The following is a 10,715-nucleotide window of genomic DNA, read 5'->3' as shown; positions in this document are numbered from 1 at the left end:
GATGTTTTCTCTCAATAGAGGCCCTTTGCACTTCTTTCCAAGTTTATTCTTTTACAAGCTGCCTTTGTAGCTAAGTTGAATAACATCTTTGGTTCTTTTATGCTTTCTTTCTAATTGATCTGTATGGCATTATTTTTATTTCCAGTTAGTAACTTGATACTTGGTTGAATTTCTTGTTTCCAAGAGCTTTTCAGTTGATTCCCTTCAGTTTTCAGGATAGAATTATACCATCTGCAAATATTTAAAAAAGCCAAACAAAACCTGCTCTCCTGATTTCACCAAGAGTGCTCTTTTTACCACATGACACTGCATTTTCCCACAACTCTGCGTTTTCCAGATGACTAAATGGCTCCTTTAAGTGTCATAATGTTTAGAAACACAGCTGCCTGAGCTGGAAGTCTTTCTTAAACAAGGTACAATGTGTAGCAAACACCTGCGGTTTTACCTGCACAACACATGCCTCCCCCATCTTCAGTAGCCGCCCCTGACTTTCTTTTGGAGAATTGCCCCTCCTCTACCCCATGAGGCCCCAGCAAGACTGTCCATCACTTGATCCCACTCACATGCCCCAAAGAGGTCCTGGTTCCACCACAGGCTAACCCAGCTGACTCTTCCGAGAATTTGTATCTTGAGAAAAAGGGTATTTGGCCAGAAGGATATTGACACAGAATCATCTGGAAGGCAGGCCCTAAGGAGATGTACAGGAATTTTTGCCTCTCCCAAGGCCTGATTGTTGAAGTTCTCTTTTGATTCCATGAGCCACCCAATATACTTCCAGTACATTCTATTTCTTTGCTTAGGTTTGCTTCTGTTACAGAGCATACAGATATCAGCACCCAAGAGCTGATTGCAGACAACAGACTTTGTTATGAGTTGAATTGTTATGAGTTGAATCCCCAACCCCCACACAAAACAGTGTTGAAGTCCTGACCTCTAGGATGTCTGAATGCAACCTTAATTGGAAATAGGGTCTTTACAGAAATAATCAAGTTAAAATGAGGTAATCAGGCTGGACCCTAATAGTAATATAATGTGACTGATGTCATTTAAAAAGAGGAATTTGGACAGAGAAACAGACAAATACAGAGGGAAGACAATGTGGAGACACACAGGGAAAATGCTATGTCAAGATGACGGCGCTGCAGGCGATGTGTGGGGTTATGAATGGGCCACACCCAAACTACCCAAGCCCGCTGGTGGTGGGAACTCAGGAGCAGGTGCTGACACTTAGTCGGAACTACCTCTCCCAGCCTTGCCTTACATACATCACAGTATCAAGACTCCATGGTCCACTAGTGATCTTAGATCATGTTAAGTTTCCCATAGATGCTGAGATTGTCCACTGGACATTACTAGATGGCACAAAGAGACATGGGCAAGTTCTAGAAGTTGGTGGCTCCAAGGCAGTGGTTCAGGTATTCCAAGGGACTGGGGATATTTTCCAAACATCAGTGTCTGAGGATATGCTTGGTTGGGTATTCACTGAATCGGGAAAACCCACTGACAAAGGTCCTCTTGTACTGGCTGAAGATTTCTTTGATATCATGGGATGGCCAACCAATCCTCAATGTCAAATCTACCCACAGGAGATGATTCGGACCAGCATTTCAGCCATAGTTGCTATGAACAGTATTGCCAGGCCAGAAAATTTTTATCTTCTCTGCTGCTGGGTTACTACACAAAGATTGCAGCTCAAATCTGCCACCAGACTGGTTTGCTAAATAAATCCAAAGATGTAGACTACACTGAGGAAAATTTTTCAATTGTATTTTCTGCTAGGGATGTAAACAAGGAAACTGCCTGGTTCTTCAAATCTGGTGTTGAAGAAAATGGCTCAATGGACAACATCTGCCTGTTTTTGAACTTGGCTAATGACCCAACTATTGGGTGGATTATCATCCCTCACCCGGTTCTAACCACAGCCGAATTTCTGGCATACCAATGTGAGAAACATGTATTGGTTATCCTAACAGACATGAGTTCATCTACTGAAGCACTTCAAGAGGTTTCTACAGCCAGAGAAGAGGTTCCTGGTTGATGAGGCTTCCAAGGTTACACTTATACAGACTTAGCCACTATATATGAACATACAGGTCGAGGAGAAGGTAGAAATGGCTCGATTAGTCAAATTCCTACTCTTACCATGCCTACCAACGATATCATTCACCCATCTCTGACCTGACTGGGACAGATCTATGTGGACAGACAGAGAGACACAAGAGAGAGATTTATCCACCTATCAATGTGCTGCCTGAACTATCACTGTTCATGAAGTCTGCTATCGGAGAAGGGATGACCAGGAAGAATCATGCAGATATATGTAACTAGCTGTATGCAAGCTATTGGGAAGGATGTACAAGCCATGATTGCTGTAGTTGGAGAAGAAGCCCTTAGCTCAGATGATCTTCTTGACTTGGAATTTCTGCAGAAGTTTGAGAGGAACTTTATTTTTCAGGGTCCTCATGAAAATCACACTGTCTATGAGACTTTGGATACTGGTTGGCAACTGTTCCTAATCTTCCCCAAAGATATGCTGAAGAGAACCCCTCGGAGCACCTGTATTGGTCAGGGTTCTCCAGAGGGACAGAATTAATAGGATAGATATCTACATAAAGGGGAATTTATTAAGGAGTATTGATTCACACGCTCACAAGGTATAGTCCCACAATAAGCCATCTGCAAGCTGAGGAGCAAGGAAGCCAGTCCAAGTCCCAAAACCTCAAAAGTAAGGAAGCTGACAGTGCAGCCTTTCGTCTGTGGTCGAAGGACCAGGAGTCTCAAAGCTGAAGAACTTGGAGTCTGATGTTGAAGGCCAGGAAGCATCCAGAATGAGAGAAAAATGCAGGCTGGAAGACTAAGCCAGTCTAGTCCTTCTACGCTCCTCTGCCTGCTTTTATCCCAGCCACGTTGGCAGCTGATTAGATGGTGCCCACCCAGATTGAGGGTGGGTCTCCCCTCCCAGTCCAACTCAAATGTTAATATCCTTTGGCAACAACCTCACACACACACCCAGGAACAATACCTTGCATCCTTCAATCCAATCAAGTTGACACTAAGTATTAACCATCACAGCACCTAAGCAAATTTTACCCTTGAGACTCTGCAAAGCATTGGCTGCTGTTTCATCACTGCTTAATGTACTTGTGAAATGCTGGTTCTGTTTTCTTTATTCCTTTGGCACTCCCCTAGCCTCACCTTTGTGTTGGAGTTTACTGTGTTAACCTATAATTAAAAACAAAGAATAGGTAACATATTGTTCCAGTGTTGAATGCTTTAAACTGCTAACAGACTTCAAACTATTCCCTATCCAGAAAACCTGGATCTTCAGTGCTTTGCTTAAAGTAGCTGCAGGGATGGAGTGACGTTTTCTTATTGATGTTTGCATTGTACACAGTGGCCTAGTTAGTTACCTAATAATGTCCTCATTATCTGGGTCTCTTGGACCTTACCTCTCAACCTCCTCAAGAGTATCAGCCTCTGAGTTATAATGCTTTGGTCTCTAAATTAGGGGCAAATCAGGTCTAAAAGATGACTCCTTTCAAAAGAGCCAAGATGCTCTTTCTTGAGCATTTTCTTTTGGGTTGTTGATGTCCCTGTGGGTCTGTGCTGCTGCTCTAAGCAAATAGTTTCTTTGGTTGGTTGGTTGGTTGGTTTTGTTTGTTTGTTTGTTTGTTTGTTTTAGAGACAGAGTCTTGCTCTGTCGCCCAGGCTGGAGTGCAGTGGTGTGAGCACAGCTCACTGCAGCCTCGAACTCTCAGGCTCAAGCAATCCTCCTACCTCAGTCTCCCAAGTAGCTGGGACTACAGGCATGTGCTACCATATGCAGCTAATTTTTTAATTCTTTTTGTAGAGACAGGGTCTCACTATGTTGCCTAAGCTGGTCTTGAACCCCTGGGCTCAAGTGATCCTCCCTCCTCGGCCTCCCAAAGTGTTGGGATTACAGGCATGAGCCATCACCCCCAGCCTAGCAGATGATTTTGACTGCCTACTTCCTCTTTCTTATACAATAAATAGATGAGTAAAATAAATTTCCTTTTCCTGTTTATTACATATGCATTGAGATTCCTGTGTTTTACAGCTCTCCCTCTCTGAGCAACACACAGAATCCTGCAACTTTTGCACAGCCGATATTTATCTGATAGCAGTGAAAAGCCTTGTCTTTGGTGAACTTTGCTGAGTTTCCATGCAGAAGAATCACATGACTAAAATCATTAATAGAGTGGTTGCCTGGGGTACAACAAAAGAAGAAAGAAAAACCTATAGCCATTCTACATTCTGACATGTGAACAGTGGTTTAATTTTCTAAAGTGTTTACCAGATGCTGAAGGCAAGGTGAGAAGCAAAGTCTCTTATGTTTGTGGATATTTTAAACTCTGTTAGGAAGCAGCCTTTGGAAAATCCCTGATTTGGTTCTGCTTTCTGACCTACCTCTGCCTTTTGAGGGTAATCTTGTGGCACAGGTGGTGGCATTTAGAAGTTTTGGAGTTTTATTCCTGCTCCTTCCTGATGCAAGCCCTGAACTGTCTTCTATGCAGTTGTGCCTTATTGACTGTTTGGTCTCTCTGTTCTTTGTTACTTGGGTGCAATAGCAACTTCCCTACTCCATGCATTCTACCTTTCAAATTGTGTAAATTTCTTCTCTTATTTTCTCTGAGGGTGTAGGGTACGGGGGAAGTCAGTATAATTATATTTTAATGTAGAAAATGTGATAATTTGGATATAAAATGAAAATACATGTTGGCCAGGCATGGTGGCTCATGCCTGTAATCCAGGTACTTTGGGAGGCTGAGGTGGGCAGATCACGAGGTCAGGAGATCGAGACCAGCCTGGCCAACATGGTGAAACCCTGTCTCTATTAAAAATACAAAAATTTGCCGGCGTGGTAGCGTGTGCCTGTAGTCCCAGCTACTTGGGAGGCTGAGGCAGGAGAATTGCTTGAACCCGGGAGGTGAAGGCTGCAGTAAGCCGAGATCGCACCACTGCACTCCAGCCTGGGCAACAGAGTAAGACTCTGTCTTGGGGGGGAAAAAACAACTTGTTAAATAATGGAAAAAGAAAGAAAGAGAGAATTAGAGTGAGGCAGCCACAAACCAAGAAACAACTGTGGCTGCCAGGAGCTAGGAGTGAGGTCTGGAGAACAGTTCCTTCTATTGCCTCTTCAGAGGGCAATGTGGACACCTTGATTTCAGATTTCAGGCATCCAGAGTGTGAGACAATATATTTCTGTTGTTTTAAGCCACCCAGTTCATGATACTTTGTTATGGCAGTCCTAGAAAACTCATTCAGACCCTCAAGGAGATAAGAGCTATTTGGAATGTGTGGCCAAGACTGGTAGGTGTTCACCAAAAGACTCTCCATTCTACTTTTTTGCCTAAGTAGAATGGGAGCCAGGCACATGGCTGTCCCCCTAGACTGTCTTTGCCAGCCTTGCTTGTGTTTAGGGTGGCCAGGTGCCTGAATTCTCACCAGGGGAATGAAGTGGGAGTGACGTGTCATTTCTGAGCCTGGGTTCTAAGATAACCAGCAAGACTCCTCCACTGTTTTCTCCTTTCCCACCAGCTAGAACCCAGCTGCACCGATGCAGAAGAGAACACTGCCCTGGGGAAGAATGAGTGACAAAGAACCAAAGTTGCCCTGCTGCCCTGGGCCACTCACCTCAAGGGAAAATAGGCTACTCTAGTTTGCCTTTTTATTACTGGAGGTTAGCTTTTCCTCCAACTGATCCATGATTCTTGAGCTGGACAGGGAGCGAGGCACTGAGAATCCTAATTGTCTTCCAGAATAGGAACGACCAGCCCTTGGAAGACAGTGGCTAAGCACATAATCTCTTTGGGTCATTTGGGACTTTGGACAAGCTGAAGCTAAAATTCTCAGCCACCTAAAAGGGAGATGAAAGATGTGGAAACCAGTAGGGTGGCTGCTTCTGAAAGCATCAGGTATCTTAATTTAGGATACAGACAAGCTCACGTCTTGAGATGTTTGCCACAAGGCACAAAGTGAAACTCATGACTTTTCTCTGGCCAGATGTAAACTGTTCACTGGGGCCATGGGTGTGAGATTGCTAAAGCCAAACTCAGATTCGGGGAGTTGCTGAATTTCAGTGACAGCCAACGGCATCACTTTGCCAGGTTTCCTTTAGGAAAGGATGGTGATATCTGGGGCTTCCAACAGGACATGGAGAATCCCTACCCACTAACCATCTTGGTCTGCAGCCTTTCCTCTGGGCCTCCCTTTCATGGAGAAGGAAGGAAGCTAACACTCTTCCTTCTGCCCCACACCTCCCTGTTTCTCAGCTAGGAACTAACTCCATCTGGAGCAGGCAAATTGTTCTCATGGCAATGTCCTACATTTATTTATTTAACCATTTAATTTATTTTTTAGAGACGGGGTCTCACACTGTTGCCCAGGCTGGTGTATGGTGGTGCAATCATAGCTCACTGCAGCCTTTAACTCCTGGACTTAAGCGATCTTCCAGCCTTGGCCTCCCAAAGTGCTCAGATTACAGATGTGAGGCACCATGCCCAACTCTACATTTATTTTTTATCTGGATTTGCTTTTCCTGCCCTTCATGCCTCCACCAGCACCACAGCCTGAGGGCTTATAGAAGCTTTTACCCAGTCATCATATGTCACACAATGCTCTCTCTTATCAAGGAATTCACTTCATGGCAAAAGTGGCAGTGGCTTAAGGCCTGTGGGATTCACTCTTCACCTAACAGACCCCACGCATGACCCAGGAGCAGCTGGCTCCTATAGCACAGTAGAATGGGCTTGTGGAGGCTCACAGTGCCCACAGGGAGATAACTGCTTGCTCCCCTCCGGAAGGGATCGGTGCTGTGAGTCAGCATCCCATATGTGATGCCATTTCCTGTGTCTCTCTATTACTTTTCAAGATGTAGCAGTGAGGCAGGCACTGCTAAGTGTCTCCCAATAGCCTTTCTTATGAGCAGTAGTAGAATTTAGAGCTGGATGCATGGCCACCCAAAATCAAGACACCATTTTCCAGTCTCCTTTGCAGCTAGGCACAGCCATGAGATACATACTAACCAATGGAATTCAAGAAGAAGCGACATGTGGTGGCTTTAAATAACCTTCTACAGGAGAAAGCACTCTTCGTGTTTGCATCCCTTCCTCTGTCCTGCTGCCTGAAGTGTCATCTTGACCCAGGAGGCTGAGGTCATGCATTGCATAAAAAAAAGATAAAGAACCAGGGTCCCTGACATCTTAGAGCACTATTCCAGTCTGGATCACTTACCCAGACTTTTGTGAGAAAGAAACTTTCGATTTGTTCAAGGCATTATTGTCTGGGGTTTTCTGTTGCTCAGTGAAGGCAAACTGAATCCCAATCAAAACAATTGCTTCAGGAACGAAGGGGCGGAATTGCTCAAGGTGACACCTAATATCTGCTCTCCAAATGTTAGACTTCCTGTCCTGAGACTGTAGGCCTTACTAGCTATAGGTTTTAGGGTCTCTTTTGGTTATCTGTTGCTGTACAACAAACCACTCCAAAACTCTGTGGCTTTAAATAGTAAAATATTGTTATCTCTCATGGTTCTGTGGGTTGGCCAGGCTCAGCTCAGTGGTTCTTGCTTGGACTCTCTTATGAGGTTGCAGCCAGTTGCTAGGTGGGGTTGGAACCATCTGAAAGTTTAACTGGACTGGACATCAAAGATAGCATCTTTATTTGACCTCCCGTGCCTCAGTGGTCTTATTCTGTGTGCCTGGCAGAATAGCCTGGATATTTATTTATTTATTTATTTAGATGGAGTCTCACTCTGTCACCCAGGCTAGAGTGCAGTGGCGTGATCTCAGCTCACTGCAACCTCCACCTCCCGGGTTCAAGAGATTCTCCTGCCTCAGCCTCCTGAGTAGCTGGGATTACAGGTGCATGCCACCACGCCCGACTAATTTTTTGTATTTTTAGTAGAGACGGGGTTTCACCATGTTAATCAGGCTGGTCTCGAACGCCTGACCTTGTGATCCACCTGCCTCACAGGTGGATACTTTGGGATTACAGGCATGAGCCACCGCGCCTGGCTAGCCTGGACTTCTTATGTGGCAGCTCAGGGCTCCAAGAGGGAGGAAGAGGAGGTTGTTAGTCTTATTAAAGGCCTACCTCAGAGCTGACAGAGAGCATCACTTCTACCACATATTGTTGGTTAAGCAGTCTCAGGCCAACCCAGATTCAAGGGCTGAGGAAACACACTTCACCTCTCAACAGAGAAGTGATAGGGAATTTGTAGCCATCTTTAATCCACCACAAAGCCCAAGGGAGGAAAGCTTCTATCAGGTGACTCAACAATGGTTCCTCTGAACTGTAAGCTGAGAGTGCCATCCAGCCACTTTGGCTCCTCAGCCACAAAGCAAACATCAAGGAAAGCGGAGGTTCTTGAAAGGAAGTGCCCATGAGTCTCTACTTCTATGATCCATGGAGTTTTGGTTTCTGGCCTGCCTGAGACCTAACTGTTGCCTTTCCTTAGGCAGAGTTCTTCCAATCAATTTCACAAACACAAATACTTTTTATTTTCTTGGCTCAGGATAACAAGATTGAATAAGCTCCATAGATCTGCTGTACAATATTACATCTATAGTCGATACCATATTGTATACTTGAAAATTTGTTAAGTGGGTAGTTCTCATGTTACATGTTCTAACCACAATAAAATATATTTTTTAAAAAGTTTGCAAAATTGGAGTCTGCCCCTTGACTGATATATTCATCCCTATCATGCATACACACATGGCTTTTTACTTATGTAACTCTGCCAAGAGTGCCTGAGGCTGTGAAAAAGGGATAACTGACTAATCAGCCCCACCAGACAAATCAGAAGCCTGGCTTTAATCTATATAGACTAATAATTTTTGCAATCATAGTGAGGGCCCTAAGGTGTCAAGAAGATTTTCAATCACATTCCCTTGATTTCCTCATTACATAAATGTTTCCTAAGATCCCACCAGATGCCACACCCTGTGCTCAGCACTGGACAGTCATGAAGCAGGTCCAGTCCCTGACCTCAAGGAAAACCAGTCTACATTGTACCACACTATAACAAGTTAGGTTTGGGATTATCAAATCTTCTGGTCTCTCCCATCACTTCCTCCCATATTAATCTGGAATAGCTGCAAATGCTTTTATATACATATACATATTTGAGACAGAGTCTTGCTCTGTCGCCCAGGCTGGGGTGCAGTGGCGTAATCTCAGCTCACTTCAACCTCCGCCTCCTGGGTTCAAGCGATTCTCCTGCTTCAGGTTCCCAAGTAGCTGGATTTACAGGCACCTGCCACCACGCCTGGCTAATTTTTATACTTTTAGTAGACACGGGGTTTCACCATGTAGGCCAGGCTGGTCTCAAACTCCTGACCTCAGGTGATCTGCCAGCTTCGGCCTCCCAAAGTGCTGGGATTACAGGCGTGAGCTACTGCACCTGGCCTGCTTTTATATTTTTAAGATTAAAATTTTTTCCCATCTTTCCCTTTTCTCTCTCTCTCTCTCTCTTTTGTGATTCCCCATCTTTAAAACAATAGAGGCCTGCCTGCTACATCACCATGAGAGCTCATACTGTAGGACTCTGTGGTCACTCTGTTGAAAACTTGCAGCACTTTCTCTTCCCTCTTCCCAGCTCTCAGTTGAATTGGCTGGAGTTCTGATACCCACAGACGTTACTGCTTTTTGTTTTTTGTTTTTTCTTCTTCTTCCTCAAAATCATGTCTGAAGTGAATTACAGCTTCAAAGGGCTATTCTGATCAGTTTCTTCAGTTGAGGCAGTTGGGTCTGGACTGGCTACCTTCACCCAGTTCTTGTTTGAAGTGTAGGAGTCCTTGGTAGATAATATTAACCTAAGGCTTTCACGAGTTATCAAAAGATAGAGAAGAAGGAAATCCTTTACAAGGATAGAAAAGAAGAAAAAAGAAATCCAAAGTCACCTGCTTTCCTCCCAATGACATTTTCCATGGAAGGAATGCCGTTTGCTGATGATAGTACTCTTTCACCTCCTCAGGGCTCTGCAGCTTTGCGGAGCGTTTTTCACAGCGAGCTCTTTTTTCTCCTTCTAAACAGTGTGACCTATGGAAAAGGACAAACATGGAGGTCAGAGAGAGCCTGATGGAATCCCAGCTTTGCTTCTCATTGGCCCTGGACTGCTAATTGATCATGTATTAAAGGAGGAGTATGGCGATGCTTACCCTTTGGTTTTAGCGTTAGGAATGTGATTACCCTGCACGTAGTAGGTGCCCATGAAATCTGTTGAGTGATGCTGTGAAGTTTGCAGGGAAGAGACTATGAACCCTGATTTACGTGTGAATAAAATGGAGTTCACAAGAGTGTGAACAGGACTTATCCTAGGTCACAGAGGGTGGACGAGGGTCTTTAAGAATCTAAATCTGTTGCTTTTTCTATCACATTAACCCACTGAATAACAGGATTTTCTCAGATTTTAATAATAATAATAGCAACAGCACTGATGGTAAAGGTAGCTTTTGTCTATTGAGCATTAGCATGTGCCAGACATTACACTAGGCACTTTCTATGAATGAATCCATTTAGCTATGAGGTGGGTATGATTACCCCATTTTACAGATGGAAAAAGTCTGGGATTCAACAAGATAAAGTAACTTACCCAGAGACACACAAGGGCTGAATCTGTTTGAGTCTTAAAGGAAACCTTGGTTCTCCCTTACTCCAAAACCCAGGCTTTTATCCCCCACATTACAACT

At 44.3% G+C, this 10,715-nt stretch overlaps 1 pseudogene; it reads left to right on the top strand.

Moving 5' to 3' along the window:
• Positions 1-1,130: 1,130 nt before the first annotated feature.
• Positions 1,131-3,147, top strand: LOC116475460 (V-type proton ATPase subunit B, brain isoform-like; annotated as a pseudogene).
• The last annotated feature ends 7,568 nt before the right edge of the window (positions 3,148-10,715 follow it).

This window comes from Hylobates moloch, unplaced genomic scaffold (genome assembly GCF_009828535.3).
Source record: "Hylobates moloch isolate HMO894 unplaced genomic scaffold, HMol_V3 SCAFFOLD_10, whole genome shotgun sequence".
NCBI lineage: Eukaryota > Metazoa > Chordata > Mammalia > Primates > Hylobatidae > Hylobates > Hylobates moloch.
This window is presented reverse-complemented; position numbering and strand designations above follow the sequence as displayed.